General features: G+C 43.5%; 1 protein-coding gene across 4 annotated transcripts in view; it reads right to left on the bottom strand.

Annotated features, from left to right (window-relative positions):
• The window catches only part of HPCAL1 (hippocalcin like 1), an 85792-nt gene that overhangs the window by 34591 nt on the left and 27315 nt on the right, over positions 1 to 23886 (bottom strand). For 3 of the 4 annotated variants that reach the window (XM_062634516.1, XM_062634512.1, XM_062634514.1), the window contains exon 2: positions 12875 to 12921. The gene's annotated coding sequence lies outside the window, so the exon portion shown is untranslated. Of the gene's footprint in view, positions 1 to 12874; positions 12922 to 20468; positions 20656 to 23886 lie in introns of those variants that run through there. The other variant, XM_062634517.1, reaches the window with a different exon arrangement.

Raw genomic sequence — 23886 nt, forward strand, 5'->3', positions numbered from 1 at the left:
CCTAAAACATTCAACTGAAGAAGCTACTATTAAGAGCTGACCACAGCAGACGCGACAGCAATTGTAACCCTCCCGCTTCTGAACCTGAACAGGGTGATACTAATTCAGACACTCCAAATAGCCATAAGTGCTCAAAGAAAGTAACTCTGGAGGCGATGTTAAACATAGAGAGGTGGTTTGGGTAGAAGAATACTCTGAGGTGAAACATGGAAATCCTTATGTTCAATTTCCCATGAGCTTTAAGGACTAAAAGGACCTTGGCATGGAAGTCAAGCAGACTGAAGTGTTCAAAGACACACTTGTAAGAGGCTTTATGGTAAGAATATGGTAAACAAAAAAAAAGAGCTGGTACTTGTAGCTCCAAGCAAAGCAGGGGAGACATCTAGGGAATGATTCCCAATCTAACTGGACAAACAATCACTAAAAAAGGGATTTCAGGACTAAGCAGAGTGACTGCAAGGACTGGAAAAGAAGGGCTGCCTGGCAAAGACAGCTGTGTCACAGAGGTCAGGAAGCAAACGGGTAAAGAGAAATTGCCAAAGTCAAGCTGAATTAGATCATGCAAATAAAGAGCAAACATCAAAATGTTCTTCAGTGATGCAAATTAAACAAGAAACTGAAAACAACAGTAAGAAAAGTGGGAGACTAGCGGCACTTGGCTGATGCCTCTTAAAAAGAAAGCACAGAAGGGAGAGACTCTTTTGCTGTAACCACATCAGGATTGTGAACACCATATGGAAAAAATAAACCCATAGTGCTGACAAAAAAATAACCCCAAACTATTAAACAGCCCATGAGTAAGTTAAAACCAGAAGTGGGGCAGTTTCGAGTCAGGGAGGGAGGTGAACAGTTTCTCAGCAGGCCAAGCACACGAGAGGGGACCTCTCAGAGAAAACTAAGCAACAGGATGATGAGAGTCTTATGATGCGAAAACTATCTTAAAAATAAGATCAAATGGGATTGTCACCTGCAGCCTCATCCCACAGCATCCAAAGGCAAGACCACTCTCGGTGCTCTCCTTCAGCATCTCTGGATTCCTTTGCGATCTCAGCACACCATCACCCCTCTCTGATCTCTTTCAGCACTAGCTGCAGCTCAGGCTCCCACACCCAGAGGTTTGGAGGAGGGGAGGGTGCTCATTTTTAAGCACTGGTCATCTGAGTCATTTTGAAACAGGCACAAAGCTATACCACCAAAACAATGGTATCTGATGCTGGGTGGGAGCAGTCTGTCTCAAGTTTACCTTCTAAAATTTGGTAGCAAATACTTTAAGACTAAAACTAAGCTTTGCCCTGAACAACCTTACCATAGCACAGATGTCTGCCTGGAGTTTACTCCCAAACTTTGGCATTCTGAGCAAAACCAAACTGCATCATTTATAAGCACTATCATGACTGCTTCTTCCACCACATGGAATTAACAAAAGGGGATTAATTGACTTGAGAAATCTGGGATTAAAAAGTGTGCAGTATGAGCCAGTTTTTCAACATTCTCCAGTGAATGAAAGTGTCACTATCAAAGCACAGGGTTGCCTTTAGGAGATGAGAAAATATTTTGTAGCTCCATCAAGCCAGTATTCAACATTATATGCAGTAACTGGCTTTGTGCCTGAAGTTAATTGAGAGTTAAAATCAAAATCTTGCAACAACAGAACTGCCATCAGACAAGCCAGAGAAGCAAACCTATTATTGTCCAAAAATATTATTATATTATTAACCAGAACAACTTAAGGAAATAGTAAGAAGCTATTATGAGTAACTCCATGACTTATGCCCGCTCCGCTGCTGCTCAGTAGCTCCAAGCTGTCTCAACTGGGTATACAACCAAATGTATCATTGCTATCCACAGCAATGAGAAACAGCTTAACCTCTAACCTGAGGTCAGATTTGAGGACATTTCCTCAAACCAAAAGACAATTAAAACCAGCATGAGCACATAGGCAAGTCCATGGCATCAACAGACACTAGAGGATTTTTGTGAGTCAGTGTCTCGATGCAACATGGTACATAGTGTTATGACTTGTAGCTGTAAAAATGTTAAAAATGTACAAGCTCACAGAATGCATGAGGACCCAAACTGAAGTCTCCTCTGCAGCCCTGCCTTTTCTTTCACAAACCACTGCCTTTTGAAATGTTTACTCATGTCCCTAAATTCAGCTCCTTAACTAAGTGCTGGGATGTTCTCTCTCCACACCACATAGCCAAAAGGAGACCTTCTGAGAAGAAAACCAGGACGTAAACAGGTATTCCCATTACAAGGCCTACTCCAGATGGTAAAATAATCAGTGAATATTTTCACATGCTCTGCACATGATGCTGCTAACTCAAGAAAAAGAGCGCTGTGACCTCCCATAAAAAAGAAAAGCTCTTAAGTATCATTATTTACCCAGATTAAGCATGCATCTAAATGCATGGATAAATCCTGCCAACCCCATGATAATTTAAGCGTATGTCTCAAATGAAATACAAGACTGAATGTTCTTCTGGCTTAGGGCAGACTTTAAATCCCTTTCATTACACACTTTCCAGCATGAGACAGAAGTACAACGATGAAGCAAAGGAGTAGATCAAAAGAGAAACAGGCTACAAATCACAATTTATTTCATTGTCAGGATCTTATCTTTAAAACATTCCTACAGGGAAGGAGCAGCAGGGAAGAGGCTCACAAATTGTTTCAAAGACACTACTGTGCTGGCTGTCTGCTAGTAGATTAATCATTTAGTGTCCACCTAGCAATAACCATAATGGTTTTGGAAGACATTCATATTGCAAAGTTGTAAGAACATATAGCAAGATTCAGTAAAGCTGAATTTAACCTTTCTTCATGTTACATTTGCTTTAGACGTGTTATCTCCAGTACAGAAAGAACTAACTTCAAGGAAAAAAACTGTCATGTAGATTAAAGGTTATTGATTACCCAGACAACAGTTCCAGCCCAGCAATTTGAGATCTCTCCAAGGGGAAAGAAAGAGATGGCATTTACAGAAACGGCTTCTAATGAGAAAACCTTAAGGTAAGGAAGGTGAACCAGAGAGCAACAAGCATCAATTTTCATCGATTATAAACAATGGTTTGCTCTTTTGGTTTTATAATTGCATTTCCCTTTATTACTACAGTCCCTATGCTTTACCTTCCTTCAGAAACACCCACTGCTAGGCTAGGGTGGCCAGAGATGGATTATATCACAGTAACCATGCACAAAGCATATTAAGCCTTGCTTAAACTCGCATTTTGCCAAGGAGAGCCTTAAATTCATCAGTTTAAGAAAAACCCTGGAACAACTGGTGTCATCAGGGGACTGTCCCTTTTTTCACTGGTGATTTGAACAGCAGTTTTGCACAGAGCTCCATGATGAAGGAGTATTTTATTTCTAAAACAAGTCCCAGTATCCCAAGCAGGTAAATTAACTTCAGAGACAGCACCGAGCCCGAAGAAATCACTCTTCCTAAGAAAAAAAAACAAAACCCAAATAGAAACAAACACACGACACTCCCACCCCCATCCAAAAATGAAAAAGCTGCTTCTTGCAAGTCTCCTCCTGACAAACCAATCTTACTGAAGGTAACCACGGAGAAGTCTCCCCGTTGGCCGAGGGCCTGAGCGAGAAGGACTTGGGGAACGAACATGGGCCAGTGCTCCATCATGGAGTTTCACATGGTTTTCTGCAGACAGAAGAAACACACTCCTGCAAAGCTAATCCTCGTTACACTCTGTGTTACAGCTGCAGGATGCCAAGAGTGTTGAAGCTCTAACACTTGGGCTATACAAGAAAACCCAACCACAGGGTTGTCACAGCTTCTAACAGCCCTTGGTTCTGCAGGTACTGGATGTGCCTTCACCAGATATGAAGTACCTGCAGTTCCTCTATTGTGAGAGAAAAGGAGCTAAAAAAAACAAAGAAGAGCAGAAGGCAGCTATGGTTTAAAGAATGCTCTGAACTGAGCTACAGCTGAGCTTGCACACAAACAGATTTGGGTTTCATGGACAAGCAGCAACAATACAAGAATTAAGTAAACAGCCATTTGTCAAATATAACTTCCTAAAACAGTTTGTCAGAAAATGGCAACTTTGGTGGAGTGAAGCAATAGGATGGAACGGACATTCTCACAGCATCACGTTTTTATTTAGAGAGGACAAACAAGAAAAAAAATAAATACATCTTGCAGATGGCCTGTCTCGGAGTGGCCCTGATAAAAGCCTCTGCAAGCTGACCCTGGGCCAGCCACATTCCAGCTCCAACTGCACAGCCTGCAGAAGCATTAGCAGTAATTAAGAAAAGCCAACTGTGGTGATGAGCCAGACCTTTGTAAAAGAAATACACGCTGCACTGATACAGATTTCTTTTTCCTTTCACTTTCTGGTGGACTTACATGGTATGCTCCTTATAAAGACAATTTCCAAGTCCTTGACAGTTGCTGCTTCACTCTTGACTCATCAAATCCCAAATGGGACCCTTGGCATCACTCATCCCAGCAGGCCTCAAGGGCAGCACCAAGGACTTTATGTGCAAATACTGCTCTTCCAAATGGCCACTCGTGTCTGAAGCACAGCCCCTGGGAATTCACTGTGATCCTACAAAATGTATTGAGAACCACTGATACGGCCCAGTACCTCTTTATTTAAAGAATTTCTCCATTCAGCCACCACCCATTTGGCCTACACCATCTGTTTTCAGATGATACGCAACTCTGACCTAAAAGCCTCCAGAGGATGGAGAAACCCACTAGAGCCTGAAACAATTTGTGCTGAACAGTGATGTTCTTCCACCATTAAGCAGGCCTACGGTGCACATATATAGCTCAGCACTCACTTGTACGGCTCACTGAAGGATTAGTTGGCTCGTTCAGGCAGGCAAGGGTAGACCCTTAAGACGGTTAAGTAATTTGAGGCAGGATGATCATCTGTCTCCTCCCTGCCCACAATTAACTATTCCATAGCCCTTGTCTTGCTAGGGCTGAGTACTGCTGGGAAAGCAAGTGAATCAGAGGAGCTGAGCTTCTAGCATGGCCAGGAGCACCCCTCGTCCCTAAGCTTCCAGGTGTTTAAAGTTGTAACAAAAGGAGCTGATCCCAGAGGTGCTCCAGGATCCTGCTCATTCCACCTAAAGTTCAGTGTTTCAAACAGAAGGGAAATAAAGCAACGAAGCTTTGCTGTAAGCTAATGAATTGTGTATCTATGGCTCAGATGGCTGTGAAGACCATGACAAGCTTAAAACAGCCTGCAAATTTCTAAAATTAAATGGCTTTTGGTGTTACAAACGTTGGCCATCTGTTCAAATGTTCATGTTATAGCTAATTTAACCTTTCTTCTTCCACTCTCTTCTCCTAACTCAAGCTCCCCAGGAACAAGAAACATGGCTAAAGTCATTGCAGTTAGACAGCTCTCCTCTTCCACAAAGAACTGCCCACAGAAAACATGTTTATGGTTAGGACAGACTATGGAAGCAAAGGAGAAAAGAAAAGTGGTGATAAGAAGCAGGATGTTATCTAGGTCTCACAGGACAGCTAAAATCTGCAGAAAGCCAGGACTGCAGGTGATATTCAGAGGAGAACTCATCATTTCAAAAGCTGTGCTCAATGTCCCTGACACAGCAAGAGACCTCCAGCCCACCTTTTCCAACCTCATCTCAGGATATGGAGGGCTTCAAAGTGAAGTATGACTGCTCTCGACGGATTTCATATATATTTCTAATGAAACTAGCTTCAAAAAAATAATAACTTAAGAAAAAGATTAAAAACCAGTCTGTAATTACTCAGCAAGCAAGGCCAGCCCAGGCTTATAGGGAGAGAAGTGGGCTCTGAGCTGTGTATGGTATGAAGTGAGATGACACAAAACCACCAAATTCTGCAGTTCAGCATTCTTTCACAGTCTGCGTTATTCTGTTTTCTGTTCCTTGTAATAAAAAGAGGAGCAGGAAAAGGAAAGAAAGAACATCATGAGTTCTGATCAAGATGAGGAATTAGGGGGAATGGGAGACAAAGCAAAATTAAGCAATTTGCAGGAAGAAACCAAGCCTGGGCTGGTTTAATTTCCCAAGCTGGGAAATTAAAAAGATGTGAAAGTCAGTGGCTGAGAATGAGTAGGTCTTCGGAAACCACCAAACCCTCCTGAAATGCCTCTTCAAGGAAATTGGCCACTCAGATCCCAAGCAGCCCCTGTCCATCAGGACCTCTCTGGCATGAAGGAAAAGGCAATACATGCATCTTTATGCCTCCAGCTTTAGGCTAGGAATGATGGCTTCAAAGGAGACAAGGCAACATGCTGCTTTATTGTGTAACATTTTAAACCAGCTGGAGTTGGAACAGGTTTTGATGGAGGTATTTGGATAAAATGCTGCACAACTGAGACACTGTGGTGAACTACCCACTGGGTTAAAAACAGCCAAGTTCAGATGGAGAGAAGTGCCCCCATATTTGCTTGGAAACCAATCTGGGAACAGGTGTGAATTCTTGGTATTGGAGGTGGCTTAATTCAAGGGAATAACTGAATGAATTACCTGGAAACATTGCCACTTGTTATTTTCTAACACCTTCAGCACAAAACCAAGCAAAAACGTTTAGCAGCCTGACCTTTGGGATGAATGTAAAAGCAGTGCTACACCACCAAAACAAAATATTTTCCTGTTTTTTTTTAAAGTCAATAGGACTGGTATTACTTGAAGAATGGTAGCCTCAGGGAATCTGTTTCACTGTAAAACTGTTTAGGCAGCTGTCATTAGTTTAAAAGCTCATTTTTGTTTAATGACTGCAGTTTCACATTTTCCCAATGCCATGCATGATAACTGTCATCCCTAAACCTCAGATTTATGAAAGCATCCAGCAGCATCATTGTACTCAGGGGTCTGCTGATATCCCCATTATTAAACCACCTCCTACAAGTTTTGACTTGCATAAAACCCCTAGGTTCTGCCTAGGTGCTCTCAGGCAGGATGCTGCTCCATTCCCACAGGGTATCTGGGATACCAGGCAGACCCACCATCACCCTTGGCTGGGCATCTTGTAGAGCACAGGAGGCTGAAGCGAGAAGGGTTCTTGAGATGCAATGAGAAAGAAAAACCCTTTACAGTTGTTTAACTAGCAATAGAACAACCCCCTTGCCATCATGGGAAGGTTTTGGGAGGGATGGAGGGCATGGTAAGGCTCACTCTCCAACTAAGTCACACTTTATCCTGGGTGGAGAGACAAGGTGCTAGAGGGGAACTCAACCACAGAGCTGGGAGTCTGAAACAAGCAAAAAAACAGCCTGCAAAACCAAACCCTTTCCCTGGAGACTATGACCACTATCTTTAAAAGCACACTGATTCAAAAAGACAACCTGAAGTAATTTCCCGGGTACTCTACGAAAGTTAACATTTAGTACCTTCCCGCTTTGAAATGCCTTTTGCAGCTGCTATCTTTCATCAATCCTCCATTCAGTTGCCATTTTGCAGGTAAATTCATCTGCTATCTTTACAGTGGTGTATAGGGACCATTCAGTCCTTTTACCTGACTATACAAGGAGCAGAGTCTGTCAAATATATTTGGTCAAACTTAAAAATCCCAATGAAAACTCAAGCAAAACAAAAGGAAAAAGCTTTTTCCTCAGATTCAGAACACTTAGAAAGGCATTTGCAAACTCAGGGAAGGTGCTTCTAGGATATTCTAAACTCAACCTGCTCAAGGTTTTGAATACTGAAGTTTCTATTTTCATACTTTTACATTAACATATCTATTGTGTTCCTTGTTACAGCATTAAAATATTTCATCATAATTCAGAAAGAAGATATTTTAACCTAGAAAAAAAAGACATGAAAAGCAAAGTGCCTTTGTGATTCCAATATAAATGATCAGAACTAGCTAAGTAACTATTCTGACAGATAGGTAGCAACGCTACATCACAAACAAGGACACTTGATATACACCCTGAAGGATACATGCTTTAATATTGACATGCCATGAAAGAAGTTTTTGATGGTAAATCCCTGAAATGAAATTTCCTCCTCTAATTACAAAAAGTAATATTTTTCTTAAACTGTTTTTCCTTGCATTTCATTGAACAAAATGTCAAATTATATTCCCCTTGAAATCCAATGAAGATCACATTTCCTTTTTTTTTTTTTTTTTGTAGAATTAAAAATTCCTTGAATTCTGTAGTTGAATCCATTTCATTTTTACTGCAGCAGATTCATCATATTTTGTGACTACACTCCATTTGCTGATGAAATCAAAATTGCGACAATTAATTCTCAGGCACCAGGGTGTAAGACAGACAGACAGCAAGCACCTAGCAACTAAAATCTCTCCCACAGTGCCTGCACCAAAGTAGGAACAGAGATACCAGCTGGGATCTACAGCCCAGTCTTCTTCCAGCTCTCCAACCCAGTCTGCACTTGAAGAGAACAGAATAGTGCAGTTAGAAGGGACCTACGATGAACATTTAGTCCAACTGCATGCTTCTGTTGGACTGAAGCTTCATCCCAGATGACAACAACAAAATCTGATGGTCACATCTGCTTCCCAAGCAATGCAGGGCAGCTCTCTGGAAGGAAGCAACTGGGATTTTGATTGCTAAGAGACAAGATTTTCTAGTAATCCAGGGGCAGTATTCATAAGTATGAAATGCTTGGGGAGAACGAAACAAAACTGTCTGGCTTAGCTCAGACCCTCTTTGCTCAGACAAAAACCAGTTTGCACCCCACCAACCTCACTGATGCTCTGCTCGAACTTCACCAGAACACTGTGCAGGAGGAGGGCAATACCTGGATGTGACAACAGAGGTAGATGCAACACATGGTGGTGGTCAGGGGAAAAACAAAACAATGCCTTCCCCCCAAAAAAACATAAAGCCCCAAACCAAGCTTCTCAAACAGAACTGTTAACAAAGCAATGAGACCCAAGCCATTGGCTGCAGCAGGAATTCAGCAAAATGCTCAGACCTCTGACTGCACTACTCAGCCAATCTCAACCCTAGGGCATTCATTTATCTTTGCTTTATCAGGACATCACACTACTACAGGGTGATGAGGAGAGGAGTGAGAAAACGAACCACATCAAATTACCACATTTATTTTAATTAAGAGGGCCTGAAACAAAAGCCAGCAAGATGGATGGACATGAGTGCTGGTATGATGCCCACAGGAGGTCTCATTTGCTTGAATGAGATGACCCTTCAAGTGCTCAGATTTATAAAACCCACGGCACTCCCTTGGCAGCTGCCCTGGTAACTCCACCACGCATCCCCAAACCTGCTACCCTCCTACACCAAAGCTTCTCTCACCAAGTACTAAGTCCCTGACCACAAGCCAAAGCACCCTTTCATTTTATTCCAAGCCTGGCCAATATGATGGAGGTCACATGAAAATTAGAAATGTAACGATGCACTATAAAGGAAAGGGAGAAAAAAGAAAGTGTTGAGCTCATGACTAATCTTTGCAGCTCTTGCTATGAACAGGATTTGTACAGCCATCTTGATTTTTTATAAAAATAGTAAATCGTATTACCCCCCTGCTGCAAGACCAAAGATTCACAATGATACCTTAATACAGCTTAAGTAAAAATAGCACTACCTGAGTCAATCTGAGCATGATAATGCTTTGTAATCTCACACTGCTAGAGAACGAACAGTTGTATAGCAGTGAATCAACACAACATACTTGCAATAGGAGATACTCCTTTTGCATGCTATATAGCAACATCTATACAAAACGTGGAAGGCAGGTGGTGTTTGTAGGAGGCACAGTACATGATGGGAAAATAGCACTGTTACAGAATAATTCAGACCTGGTACCCCACTATCTTCTATCTTGGCAACCTTGGCTAGTAACTTCCATTTTTAAAAGAAAGCCTGCTTTTAAATTTTGCCCATTACAGTGAAGAATGAAAAAAGTTTGAATTTTAGAAGGTTTTCCTTAAGACTGGAGTGACACTGGTTTTCCTCCAGTCCTCAGGCACCTCTCCTGTTCTCCATGATGTTTCAAAGACAATGGAGAGTGGTTCAGCAATAACATCTGACAGGCCCCTCAGCACTTTGTGGGTGCACCTCATTGGAGCCCATGGGTGTCAAGTTTGCCTGTGTGATCTCTTATCTGATCCTTCATGAAGCAGAAGTTCTCCTTTCTCAGGACTTTCTCTCTTGCCTCCAGCATCTGGGATTCCCAAGGGCTGGCCTTAGCAGTAAAGACTGAAGCAAAGAAGGCACTCAGTTACTTCACCTTCTTTGAATCATTTTTCACCGGGGCACCCACCTCATTCACAGCAGGCCCACATTTTCCCTTTTCCTACTGGATGTACTTGAAGAAGCCCTTCGTTTTGTCCTTGACATCTTTTGCTAGACTTAATTCTAAATGGACCTTAGCCTTCCCCATCACATCCCCGCATACTCTGACATTCCTACATTCCTCCCAAGCGGCCTGTCCCTTTTTCCACATGCCACAGAATTCCTTCTTCTGTTTGAGCTTTGCCAGAATCTCCTTGATCATCCATGCAGGCATTCTGTCCCCTTTGCTTGATTTCTTACTCATAGGAATGCACTGATCTTGAGCTTGGAGGAAGTGATGCTTGAACATTAACCAGCTCTCTTTGAACCCCCTACCTTCTACAGCCCAAACCCATGGGATTCCTCCATGTAGGTCTTTGAAGAGGACAGACTTTGCTCTCCTGAAGCCCAGGATTGTAATCCTACTTATTGACCTGCTTCTTCCACAAAGGATCCTGAAGTCCACCATCTCATAACCACTGCAATCAAGGCTGCCCCAACCTTCACACCCCCAACCAGTCCTTTGTTTGTTAGTACAAGGTTCAGGAGCACACTTCTCCTCATTGGCTCCTTCACTGCCTGTGTCAGAGAGTTATCATCAACGCATGTTAAACATGAACTGACACAGCCAGATCACCATAAGGCTCCATACAGAAACTGCTACACTCTGGAGATGGACCTTCATACTGGTATGGACCATCTCAATTCCCAGATTGGAATAAATGACATACCTGAATTTATACCTGTTACAGCAGCAAAAATGTGATGTATGAACACAAGACACCTCTAAATTCTCTTTGCAAAAGTGCACCCGGAGCCCAAGTTTCCCCAAAAGATAACACAAGAACTTCATGCTTTTGAAAGCACTGCCCAAACAGAATACACAGGTAAAAGAAACATTAACTATGGCAAGCAAGTACTAACAAGATTTTTTTTTACTTTAACCTATTCAGGTGTTACCTGAAACAACAACAACAAAAACCTCCTAATTACAATTTAAACTGACAGTTTAAAATTACCTGGCCTTTGCACATATGGCATTACAGTCACCAATCCCATACTCCCCTCTGCCCTCAGGAAATGACAGCTTGTTTCATCTTTCAACATCTCAGAAAGATCAACCGATGATTCAGGGCCCAATATAGCAACTACCAGTACAACCAGCATGCAGGTTTCTAATACAGATCCAACGGTAGCTGCGAGGCTCGGGGAGAGGAAGGGCTCATAAGCTATTACTCAGAAGAACACTTTGGCAAAAGGTACAGAGGATTCACGATTTGGCCTTGCATGGCTCATGTTTTATGGCCATAAGCCTTAGTCAGAAGAACCGTCTGGAGTTAAATTAGCTCCTCCCAGAAAATGTGGATAACATTTTAGTAAGTAGGGGATGTTTTCATTGATGAAAGATGTAATTGATAACAAATATACTTAAGGGGCATTAAAGAAGCCCTTTAAAATTGCGAAATAAGCATTTTCTGGCAAAAATGAGCACATATTTAAGGTGGACACAAGCACAGTACAGCACACAAAACCCCAACAGCCTCCCTGGCCCCAACAAAATACAAGTGCAGATGGCTACATTTCAGCTGTACAGACACTTCAAATAAACCTGGGCCCATAGGCACCAAAAGGCCCCTTATCCATGTAAAATACATTGATTTCGAAAACGGAGAAATCCGTTAGATGCTTGGGATATTCAGCTATAGTTCGTTAGTCAGTCTGAACACACAGGAGCTCTAATAGCTTGTATCCTGTGCACTAAAGAAATGCAACTAAAGAATGAACTTCCTGAGCAATTAATGGGTAATGATATAATTTGGTTAATCTCATTGGGAAGAAATCTAGAACTGAAAGGGGAAACAGAGCACGTATTTCTCTAGAAACAATGAAAACAAACAGCAAAGGGCGATACAGAGCAGAGTCCTGGCCAGCACTCACCGGAAGAGATCAGCTCCACTAGAGGAAAAGAAATCACACTGAATTACATCAGCATAAAAGGTGTCTCCCTGGCTGCAACACCACAGTATCAGCATTTCTTAGCAATCTCATTCTCCTGCAGCTCTTTACAGAGTCAGGGTTTTTGCTGGCTTACAACTAAGGATCTACTGAAGTGCATACAAACGAAAGACATGGAAGTCTTGGGTACCGGCAGTACAAAATCAATCACACACGTCAAAGATTAGTGTGAGCTATGCAGCTCATTTAACCCTCTGTAAGTTACATTCCTTTAGATCAACACAGTTGGACAGAACAGAAGGGAAAAAAAAACAGCTAAGGTTGCTCTCTGACACAGAAAACACTTTGCCCCAACAGAAAGTGCAGGCTTTTTTTATCTGTACAGCATAAATTGTACAGATTTTCCTTGAATTATTTTTTTAAATATCTCATTTATTTCACTAATCAAGTCTCATGAAATTCATTTTGGTGCAAAGGTAAACCTTAACAGCTCGATGCCAAACCCCTACTTGAAGATTAGTCCTGCCAGCTTTAAAATGAAAGCATGCCACAAGCTCAGCAAATGCAAAACTTCTGCACCCAAGTGCAGAACAAAAGCCAACACTTGTATTTTCTATTACTAATTTAATTTCTCTATTATTAATTTAAAAATGCTTTGAAAGGAGCAGGCTCTGGAAAGTACTCACCACCTATCTTGGAACGTCTTCAGAGAAAGTCCACGGGGCTTGACTGCCTGAAGGAGAAGACGTAAACCAAACATGCTTTATGTTACAGCTTTCTTTAAGTGACAACCTTCCCACTTTTTGGCCTCCCCTGTAAAAACCAATTTTCCCATCTGAAAATCAGAATTAGTCTAAACATGGAAACCCCCTTCCTCCATGTCTTACCCTACACTAAGAAACAACTTTGTTCCCTGCATATACGTTTTATAATTTACCCTGAAACAGCAAACAGCTCCCATGTTAAAAAATACATAGATTTGTCTTGAATTCAGACAGCAAATTCTTCTGGAAATCAAAAATCTGTCAAAACCACCCTTCCTACTAAATCCTTCTGAAAAATTAATCTTTCAAACTAAGCAAGTATGGAGTTCAGAACCAGAAGGTTTATTTGGCATGTACCTCAAAATATTACTATGCCAAGATCTAAACCAGAAGAAGAAGAAACAAAATATGAGAGTGCCAGTTTCAAGTTTTGTGGAGGCATTAAGCATTGCTCTGAAAGGCTGGAAATCACTTCTTTTTCCACTGAGCATGCTTCTTGAGGAAGCACAGTATAATAATCAGCATCCCTTCAGCATCTACCAGTTGTGAATCCTGAGGGGTCATCAGCACTTAAGGACTCTGAGATGACAGTACCAGGAGCGAGATCACCTGCTCCTGTGATTCCTAATCTCTCAAAGTCCGTGCATTGAAAACAAGTGACTCACTGTGATTCCCATCCTCCCACAGCACTGACCATAATGTCTCCTACCACCAAGGTCAGGCACAGTTGGGAAGCATTCATCTCGTTCAGTCCAACATCTCCAGTCCCACCACACCAACTTTCCTGCCAGACCTTGTCTGACCCAGTAACCCTGTTAACTGGGATAAACAAAATCCCACCAGGTTTGGGACCCTACTCCCAGGTGCCTCCAGCCCACCCCTAACACATACATTTGGTCTGCCTGACACAAAACCCCAGCCACAGAGATCCTAGACATTACCATAGCCTCCCAACAGTCTTCTACAACACTTCACCATTCCTAGAGTTTCTTCCTTTTGTGATACCATTCAAACTCATTACCACAGACATGAAGCAGAGGTTTCCTATTTCTCTCCTCACAGCAGTCTTCCAGACACTGCAAACCCACTGTGCCAATCCTTTGCCTTCTCTTAGACCCAACACTCTACTCCTTCTCATCTTTCCTCTTAGGTCCTGTTCTTCAGATCCCCACCAGCCTTTCTCATTTTCTCCATGTCCTCCCCTCAGATGCAGTCCCCCACACTGGCTCCAGTGCTCCAGTGCTGCCGAAGGAGATGCAACACAGGACACAGCAAGACCACCCTCCTGTTTATGGAAGACTGTGTCTGCTGCTGTTGGGCAGGACAATGTTGGCAAAGTCATTTGAGACCATGATCCAAAGACGTTTTTCAGCAAAGCCCCTCCAACCACCCCTGATTAGTCTGTACAGACAACTCATTTACCAGGGCAACTGCAAGCCCACATAATGTCTTTGGTGTGAATGATGGACCCTCCAAGTTAATTTTTTGGTTTTGTCTACAGGCATTTGAAAATCTAATCCCTCCTCCAAGTGCTTGTAACCTCTCCTAGAGTTTGGCACTACCTGCTGAGTCTGAAGCAGTTTTTTATGAAATGGATCAATTAAAATGACCCAAGCCACACGGTCCACCTCTAGAAATCCCAAACAGTACTTCCTCTGAGCTTGGCGACATATCGGAGCTAAGCCTGGAGCAGGGTTAGCACACCTGCCTGTGTACCATCCATAAGGAAAAAGTTTAACCAAAATTTCTTTTCCCTAGCTTCCAAGAATACCAAAACAGTGCCAAAAACCTAGCTAGGATTAAAGTACATCCTATCATCTGCTCTTCTTCTATCCACAAGACCCACTGCCCTGCTGTAGAAGGAAATAAGGATGTCTGACACGATTCGTTTCAGACTAATCCACGCTGTTACTCACAAGCACCCAGAAAATACCTAGGTGGGAAAAAAATGTATTAACTTCCAGGAAAATACCATAATAAGGTCAGAGTGACTGTACCGCAATTCCATCTCCTCCTTATTAAAAATTTAGCATGATATTTCTTTCTTTTTCATTGTTATCGAAACCTCATAAATTCTCCACAGGTTTTCAGAAATAATCACCCAGAGGAAACTGAAAAGAACAAAAGTGAAGCAGACTGAAGTCGAAATCCAGCTCCTTCTACAAATGATGAGAACAAGACAAGTGTTATGGAGGTGAGCTCAAGGCATCCCACCCTGCCCCAGGGTCACCAGCCACCCCCCTGCAGGTGCAGTCTCCCCTAATCACTGCTGGTGCTGGTTGACCAGCTTTTACTGAAGACCATGGGTCTTTCCACATGTGTCCTCCCAACATCTGGGGAGTTGTTTTAAACAAACTCTTCCCTAAGGCCCAGAGAACCTGGAACTGAAAATAAACAAAAAGATAAAAACTCTTAAGACTGCTCCCTAAATCATTTTGTGAGTCTCTATTTTATCCTGGTATCCTCTCTTGTCAGTGCAGATTTTAACTACATTTATCTTCTGCTCACAGGAAGGAAGATCCAAGACACCATGAAATCTTCTATTACTCTTGAGATTCCTGGCCAGGCACTCACAAATGTTGCAACCTGACAGCAATACAAGCATTTAAACAAGTAATTTCAGCTTCAACATCTTTTTAGGAAGAAAGCCTAGCATCCCCATTTTATGCAGGGGTGGATGTTATCTCTCCAAGTCGCCAATGGAAACCCAATGGAAAGGCAAAGAAAGGATTTAAGCCAGTCACCAAAAAAATAGGAAACACAACCCAGAAGCTCTTCTGATTTCTCTTCTGTGTTCTAATACAAAATTGTCACACCTTACCCATTCAACAAACCTTACTGAATAGTGCAAGATTATTTGGCCATATGTATATGTTCAAAATAGATGGCATTTCCCAGTCCTCAGCTAGATTCTGGCATCCCAGAAGTCTTTCAGAAAAAAAAAAAAAAATGGCTATTTAAATTCTTATAATCATACAAAACCTTTGCTCTAACCCAATGGAGTAGAGGGTAACCGGACATCACACATTAATTTCTATGTGAACAGCACATGAAGTATTTAAAAGTAAGGCATATTTGAATTAGAAGAAGCAACTAAAACAGAAATTCAATTACAAAGCAGAATTAAAGGAAGAGATGTCAGTAACTTTGGAGATGGGCAGGAAGAAGCGAGTGCGTCTGTCTACTATTTTCAGAGCTGCTAGCAAAACTCTTTGAAGAGGAGACTGCTCCAAAGAACCACTTCCAAAGATCCTCCTTACAAAAAGTGCTTCACTGATGTCCTGGAGAAACCAAGTGACAAACAGTTTTTTCCAGACCACGCTCTGACCCATATGGCAGGGGTAAAACTCCCCTCCAGTGGTCACACATCACCCACCCATCTCCCCTGCAGGCACTGCAGCTCTGCCACATTCTGCAGCATCCTCGGACCTGCCTTAGCTTGCACCAAAACCACTGCAGACACCTTTATTTTTCTTTCTTCTTGTTTTTCAAAGTGATTTTAACCCCATTCCTTTGCTTCAAGTCATAGAGATTATACATTAAGTAGATTCCTTTCTACATGATAGAGAAGCCTCAAGTGTTGTGGACACTTTTCTCCCTTTAATGGCCACTACTTTACCCTGCCCTGCTCTAGCCTCCATTTGTTCCATCCATCATCAGTCTTGATGCTGATTCCCAATAAGGCCCTCCCACACCTCCAAGGTTCAGCTTTCATAACTGCATTAAGACAAATCAATACTGCTGTTAACGCTGCTACATTTGGGGATGGTGTGATCTGCCTGCAAACCAGGCATGTGGCATAGAAGGTAACCCCCAGCACTATATGAAGCCTTTGCTCTCCCTTTTGCAATTTCTTTTTCAGCTGGACTCTGCTATTTTATAAAAATATGTTTCTTTGTTTTTCTTGTCTTGCAAATGCAAACTGGTGAGGGCTTGTGAGACAGAATTTTGCAGTCCCCTTTACACTAGTGCATGGACAATCAAGAAATGAATTGTCCTGTCACTTGCTATGAAGTTGGGCTACGTGATCGCTGTAGGTCCCTTCCAGGTGAACTACTGTATTCTAATTTTCCTCCAGCTCCCCCGAGCCAGCCAGCTCATCACTCACCCTCACCATTGGCTGTTGCACATCTACGTTTGTGGATGCATCTAGACTGCACATGCAGCTGTGCCAGCACTCATGCTGGGGGTGTTGCAAGCCACATGCTTGCAACACCCCCAGAAATGTATTACAATCCAACCACTGCAATGTGAATCTGATGTCCCAGGAACATCTCAGGAGGCACAGGGTTAAGTCATAGACTGAATGTCACTCCCTTGAGCCCCAGGCCTTCAGCCAAGCCACAAGTGCATCATCTTTGGTAACAGACAGCAGCACACCCTATGCCTGCTTCCAGCTGTCACCATGACAGTAACAACAGTGAATCTCAATCCTAATGCATTAAACTGGACATATGCAGTGAGATGGTTGCACAGCCCCAAAACTCTTTAGATTCCTGGCAGTCACCATAGTGAAGCACTGCTTCTTATGGGGAAGACTGCAACCAAGCAGCTGTCAGAGCACGAAGGAAACACCAAGCAATGCCAGTTTCAGGAAACAGCACCTGGGAGGAGTTCAAAACATTCCTTGGAGGCTGTGTTTGCTTATTTGAAGCACCTCCTGCACCTATTGACTGAACAGACTGGGCAGGTTCCCAGGCTACTTTGATTTCCCACGCTGTAAAGCAGCCTTCATGTTCAGAGGTGCTCAGCTCCTGTCACCTCTCTGCCTTCAGACTTTCTCCTTCTGCAATCTACCTGGACAACTGATGCAGCATCATTAATACCTACCCTGCTGACAAAACCACCCTGACACTGCTTGGAGAATTTAACCTGTAACAGTGAGGTTGAAATGCAAAGCCAGGTCCAACTCTCAGCAGAGAAGACAGAACAAACATTGGTGGGTGGATATTGTACCATTGGATAAAAAAAAAAGAAAACAGAAAACCCAGGAAGAGTGGGGCTGCTGGGTGTTGCAGGGATTATAGTGTAATCTCTGCCCTGGCAGAAGGTTTTTCTTTGGTTTCCCTTGCCGCTCAAGTCTATCAGGTAAGTCTACTATCCTGAGAGCATGACAGGATGTTTGCCTGTGTGCTTAAATGTCAACTCTCCAAGTAAGTTAAGAGCCCTTGGAAGACTGTGACTTGCGCTCCCACCCAAGCAGGAACAACGCACCTTAGCTGTGAGACATCAGAGTTGGGCTCACAGAAGCCACAGAAATCCTAGAATTGTTTGGGTTGGAAAAGACCTTAAAGCTCATCCAGTTCCAACCCCTGCCATGGGCAGGGACACCTGCACTAGAGCAGATTGTTCAAAGTGCCATCCAGCCTGGCCTTGAACACTGCCAGGGATGGGGCAGCCACAGCTTCTCTGGGAACCCTGTTCCAGTGCTTCACCACTCTCACAGTAAAGAATTTCTTCCAACTATCTAATCTAAATCAAAACCCTTTCATCTATCTCCTCAAATTTTGTGGGATTTCAGGGAACATTCCATGCTGGCCTGCACATCTTCACTCCATGTCTGCTGTGCTGGAGTTGTCTTTACAGCACAGACACTCTTGGAGTACAATCCAAAAAGCTTGAACGCAAATTAGCGGTTGTTTCACATCTCTAAAAACCCCACTCTGAGCATCCCTAAAGCTTTATTTATTGGACACAGCTGCAAGGTAGTGGTTAAATCATTGACTGAATAACAGCCTGAAGTGTGTGGTACAAGAATCTTGTCTTTGGCTGGTGTTATCATAACACAAACAATTATTTATCCCTGCCAGATTCAGGGAAACAACCAGGAAACCAGCAGAAACCGAAAGAAGCCCATGCAAAGTAGAAACCCGCATGCCAACGAGGCATATCATGAAATATACCATGGGCAACGCCACCACAGATTCATCTCAGTGAAGGCAGATACAATTCCCCTGTCTTTGGAGGAGTTTTGCTCATTTCAACGCAAAGCTGAAGACTGCATTTTTGTACTACACCTAGGTTTGGCTCCAGTCCCTCCTAATAGACCCTCTCACAAGCTGGATGATAACATTTGGCCACTGAGGATGCCCATATCGTGCTCTCTTCAGAGAGATGAGGAAGGTGTCTAAACATCTCCTCCACCCAATTCAATGAGTAATTAATATCTGCAGACCTTAGCACAGTTTTACACAAGCAAAGCTCTCTGGCTTATTAAACACACCCCAAACTTGGGTTCCACAGAAACAACGAAAAGGAAACCACAACAATGTAAAGAAGCTTTACAAATCCAAGGGTAAGCAAAGGCTTTTTCAAGACAGCACTAGGGCTAAGACTAGAAGCCAAGCTGGGGAAGTTGATGTTACCACAGAATTGATTGCTAAAGTAAGCTCACATACTGCACTAAATTTCCCTAGAAGTTGCGTGAAAGAAGGGAAGGCATGGAAATTCAAACACTCTACTGACTAAAAGAATTACATTTTCTTTAATATAATTTCAGGTGAGAGAACAAGATGAATTATTTTCACCTAAAAATTTTCCCATTATTGAATTGCAGGGTTGTTTTTTGTCAGGTTTTCTTCCAAACCCACTATTTACAAATGCCACATACTGCCTGGTCTGAGCTGTAAACAGTCAGCCTTCAGGTTAAAAGGATACATGCAGTTGGGGACAGAACAGTGCCACTTATTTACTCTATTTCCTCCTTTAAACTTTTTTTTCAGTACAGTTAACTAAATTATGTCATTACACATTCATTGTCCAGGAAGTTTCCCTCTTTCCCTTTTTAGCCTCCTTTTCAGTTGCATTTCTCTACTTCACAGGATGCTCTAAACTAAACATTACATTCAAGTTACACAATAATGATTTGGGAGGGACAGAGTGAATAAGGAAGGATATGGGAAGGGAGGTATCTGCTAAAATAAGATCTTCTGCACAGCTATGCAGGACGTAGTGTTAACTACCAAAGGAGATTCTCAATTTGTACCAGCTAAGATACCCAGTGGAAGCACATAACTGAGTAGCTGAAAGAGTTCAAAAACTTTCCAAGGACTGAATGAAGCCTAAATTTACTCAAAAACGAAATTACAGTGATAAACATTGTTATGGCACAGACAAGGTGCCTCATATAACCTTAACCCTCTCTGCATATTGAGGCTCTTTTACGCTACATAACAAATGCATTCCAGCCACAGAATATGCAGCCGCATTTAAACTGAGCTTATCACAAACTAGTGCCCCTGGGCAGATCATTTATTCATTTAAAAATAATTACACATTCTCATCTTTATAATTACAAGGGGAAAACCACCTTGAAAGCAAAGCAAAAACCAGACACACCAGTGTCTTGTTAACCTCCACAGAGCTGGAAAAGCAACATCAAGAGCAAAAACTTCCTGCACACATCCATCATGGCTTTAGAGGCTCTAAAGTATCAACCTCGTGTGATAAAAGATTTTTCCAGGCTGATGGGTCTTCCTGGGTCTGTCAGAACAGCCTCCCGCAGCCCACAGCTTACCTTGGCACGGGCTGTCCCACTGAAGTCCCCTCCTCTTTTTACTTGGTGGGAGCCACACGATCTGCGTAAAACCGGGCACCTGGAGAAGACTGATGGGTGACCACCTTGAAGTCTATGCTTCAGGATCTGTCACCACTGATACTTTGGTTAGGGATTTTTCCCTCTCCTACTGCTGACTGACATTTAGAAATGGGTTTAAATGGAGGCTGGCATCTCCACAGCTTGACATGGACAGCAGGGTGAGATGGTGGAGGAGAGGAGACAAGCAATGGCAAGTGAGCACCCTGCAAACCTCGCAGCACACTGAGCCACGGGCTCCAGCCAGAGCCGCAGAACCTGGCACAATGATGTCACAAACACTGCCACAGACAGAGGCAGCAGTGGTGGCCAGGCTGAGCAGCTCAGCCTGCAGCACCACTCTCCCCAGTGCCTCCCCATCCTCCTCACATTGGAGTCCACCCAAACACTGGGCACAGGACAGCAAGTGTGCTTGCATGGGTATCAGGAGGCACAACACTGACCCAACCCCTCATGGTACTTAAAAGCCGCAGACAGTTCACCTTCCTGTCTAATGACAGCTACACCAGGAGGCATGCTCCTTACAAGCCCCTGAGCAGTCATTAATATTCCATACTCAGCCCAGCCTTTTGCATGCATACAAGTCAAGAATATTAAAATTTCCCCAAAAACATTCCTGCAGTGCTTGTGTGAGACGGAGCAAGTGTGGCAGAGCACTTCTGTTAGAGACATGCCTCCCCACTAAGCATAAAAAGCTATCAAGGCCATTAATGAGGAATACAAAACCCCAGCACCTGCCATGGGCACCAAGCATCTGAAAACAAAGCTTGGAACCAAGATGCAGATTGCACCTAGCTCTAAATGTCCCAACACAAGGAATAGCCAAGGGCTGGCTGTGAAGCTCTCAGTCCCCAGAAAATAACAGCTAAGCTAAGAAGAATATCCTTGATTGTGTCTTGCAACAAGCCAGAGCTGTGGAAATGGCCAGCAAGGGCACATTCACTTACAACCTATGCTTTCTGAATTACACTCATAAACCAAGCACTCAGTACATTGACTTGTTTCTGGTGCTGTCAGTTCGTAACAGCTTGCCTTTCTTAAGGGACAGGACTTCTGGAAAGCTGCAGCACACACCTTCCAAAAGCCTGCCAACAGTCACCATCGGGGGTGATGAAAGACACCGGCAAGCAGCAGGTCTGAGAGAGGAGAAATCACAGTCAGTGTGGCTGAGAAGCTCAGATCTGGCAAAACCCATGTGCAGTAAGCCATTCTGTCAGAACAGAGACCCCCTCCTGTGACAGGCACAGCAACTGCTTTGGTTCTCCATTCCGGCTGATCAGCAGTACCTTGGCAGGTGTCAGCGATGGGATTTTCTCTGCTTCAAAGACCCCTCTCCTCCTCCTGGCTAGCAGGGAGACATTACTGGAGTCACAGATTCCTCCTATGCAAGCTGCTTTGGGGGGTTGCTGTGATCTGAACAGGACAAGACACTTTTTGTTTCTTTGCAAAGGGCCACCAGCATCAGGCGGTTTCCCACCAGACAAGCCTGGCTGAGCAAGTAAGTGTGCAGGCTCAGGGCATCCTTAAGGAGATGGGAGAGGAGAGCTAGAGGATGAATTAAAAATGAAGGGTGGTCTTCCCTCACTTTGAGTATCTCTCAGGAAAAATACAGCTCTTAGTAACAGGACTTCAGGGACAGATTTAGGAATGAATGTCAATTTAAGAAGTATAACGCAGGCAGAACAAAAAGTTGTGGCTGCAGTCTACAGAGCTCATTCTCATTTGCTTTCAGACTGCTACCACAGCTCAAATTACCCAGAGCTGGAATGAAATCCAATTTCCATTAAAAAATATAGATCCTTTGGTACATCTCCTAAAAACCTCAGAAGAGCCCCAGAATGGCTGAGGAAGAGCTGCTGCTGCTGGGGTGAGGCCAGTGTGGAGGAGCACAGCAGCCCCAGGCTCACATGGTGCTCCCTGGGGAGACAGGCACACATGCAAAGACCAAACTCCTGCCCTGACAACCTGAGAAGTGGGCACAGCCATCACTGAGGGAACAGCACCCAGAAAAAAACCCAGCTGATACATTACCAATGGCAAGGGAGCCAACTGAAACGGTTTCCCACAACTGATTTCAGTGGGTTTGCTTCACACCAGACCTAACTGAGCCAAGGGGAATCATTTTCCATGGGATTTAGGTTAATCAGGCTGTTTAAGCAGGGACAGGCCTGGCCTGCCACCCACCACTGGATGTAGCCATCAGCAGGTTTCATTGTGCAAAGCCAGGAGAGAGGCACATGCTTATTCCCATTTAAATGGTTCTGGCTTCCAGAGACTGGTCATGAAAAGGTGACTGACAAACACCTGCATTCCAACCCGTTTATTTTGTGTAAGTGCCTCCTTTACTAAACTCTTACACAGACAAGCATCCATTTTCTAGAAAGTCCCCCAGAATCCCTCTGAAGCAAAGCTGACATACATGAGCTCAGGAGCAGCAGAACTCAGCCTAGCAAAATTCAAAGTAGTGTCTAATCACAGAGGGCCTTCTACGCTGAGTCTGCTTTCTTCTCCCCTCTCCCCTGCACAGCAACTCCAGCTCTCTTGGCACAAGAGCTTTACAAGACAGACACCAGGGAGAGGAGAGAGGCCACACAAGACACAGGGGTACTGACCATCAAAGAAGAAACCCGAACTGGAAACTGGAAGGAACAGCAGAAGCCCCAGCTCGTTCCAGGATGGTGCTCTGACCACTGCAGGACTAGGAAAGGCAGCTGCCTGCGATACCCACCGGCCAGGCAGCTCCTGACAGGCCTGTGCTTCCAGGCCTACGTTTCGAGCTGCTGCCTTCCCTTCAGCTCTGGTGAAGGGGGTACATGGTTTTCAAGCATCTTCTAACGCACGTAACAGATGTTACTTCTAGACCCTTTCCAAAGCACTGCAAAGTACACCTGCTTTCTTTTGAACACACATTTCATGATTAAAGTCAGTGCTGATGGTGATGTATCCACAGGTCCTCCTTTGTAAATCCCACTCCCCTCTCACGCACAAGCAGCTAGCATCAACTAGCCCCAAACTCTCCTCCAAAGGGAAGTCTGCTTCTCCTCAGGTAAGCTTAAAGAAAGACAATGAGCAGTCTTTGGAGAAACACCATTTACCAGTTAAATAAAAGCTTCACTAAAGAGAAAAAGAAAAGGATGCCCTGCAAATGCTAACTGGTGTTGACAGCGGCTATCTGCAAGATGGCCAAAAGCAGTGAGCTTTCTCCCCTCACACCATGGGTGAGATGCCAAGAACAGAGCATCATGTGCAAAGTGCCCTTTAGAAAGGAAGGAAAAAAAGAAACGGGGAAAGGAAAAAACCCTGCTACCTGCAAGCAAGGCAAAGCATCCCTTCTGCACAG

This window comes from Pezoporus occidentalis, unplaced genomic scaffold, assembly GCF_034315485.1.
Source record: "Pezoporus occidentalis ecotype Australia unplaced genomic scaffold, CSIRO_AGI_Poc_V1 ctg43, whole genome shotgun sequence".
NCBI lineage: Eukaryota > Metazoa > Chordata > Aves > Psittaciformes > Psittacidae > Pezoporus > Pezoporus occidentalis.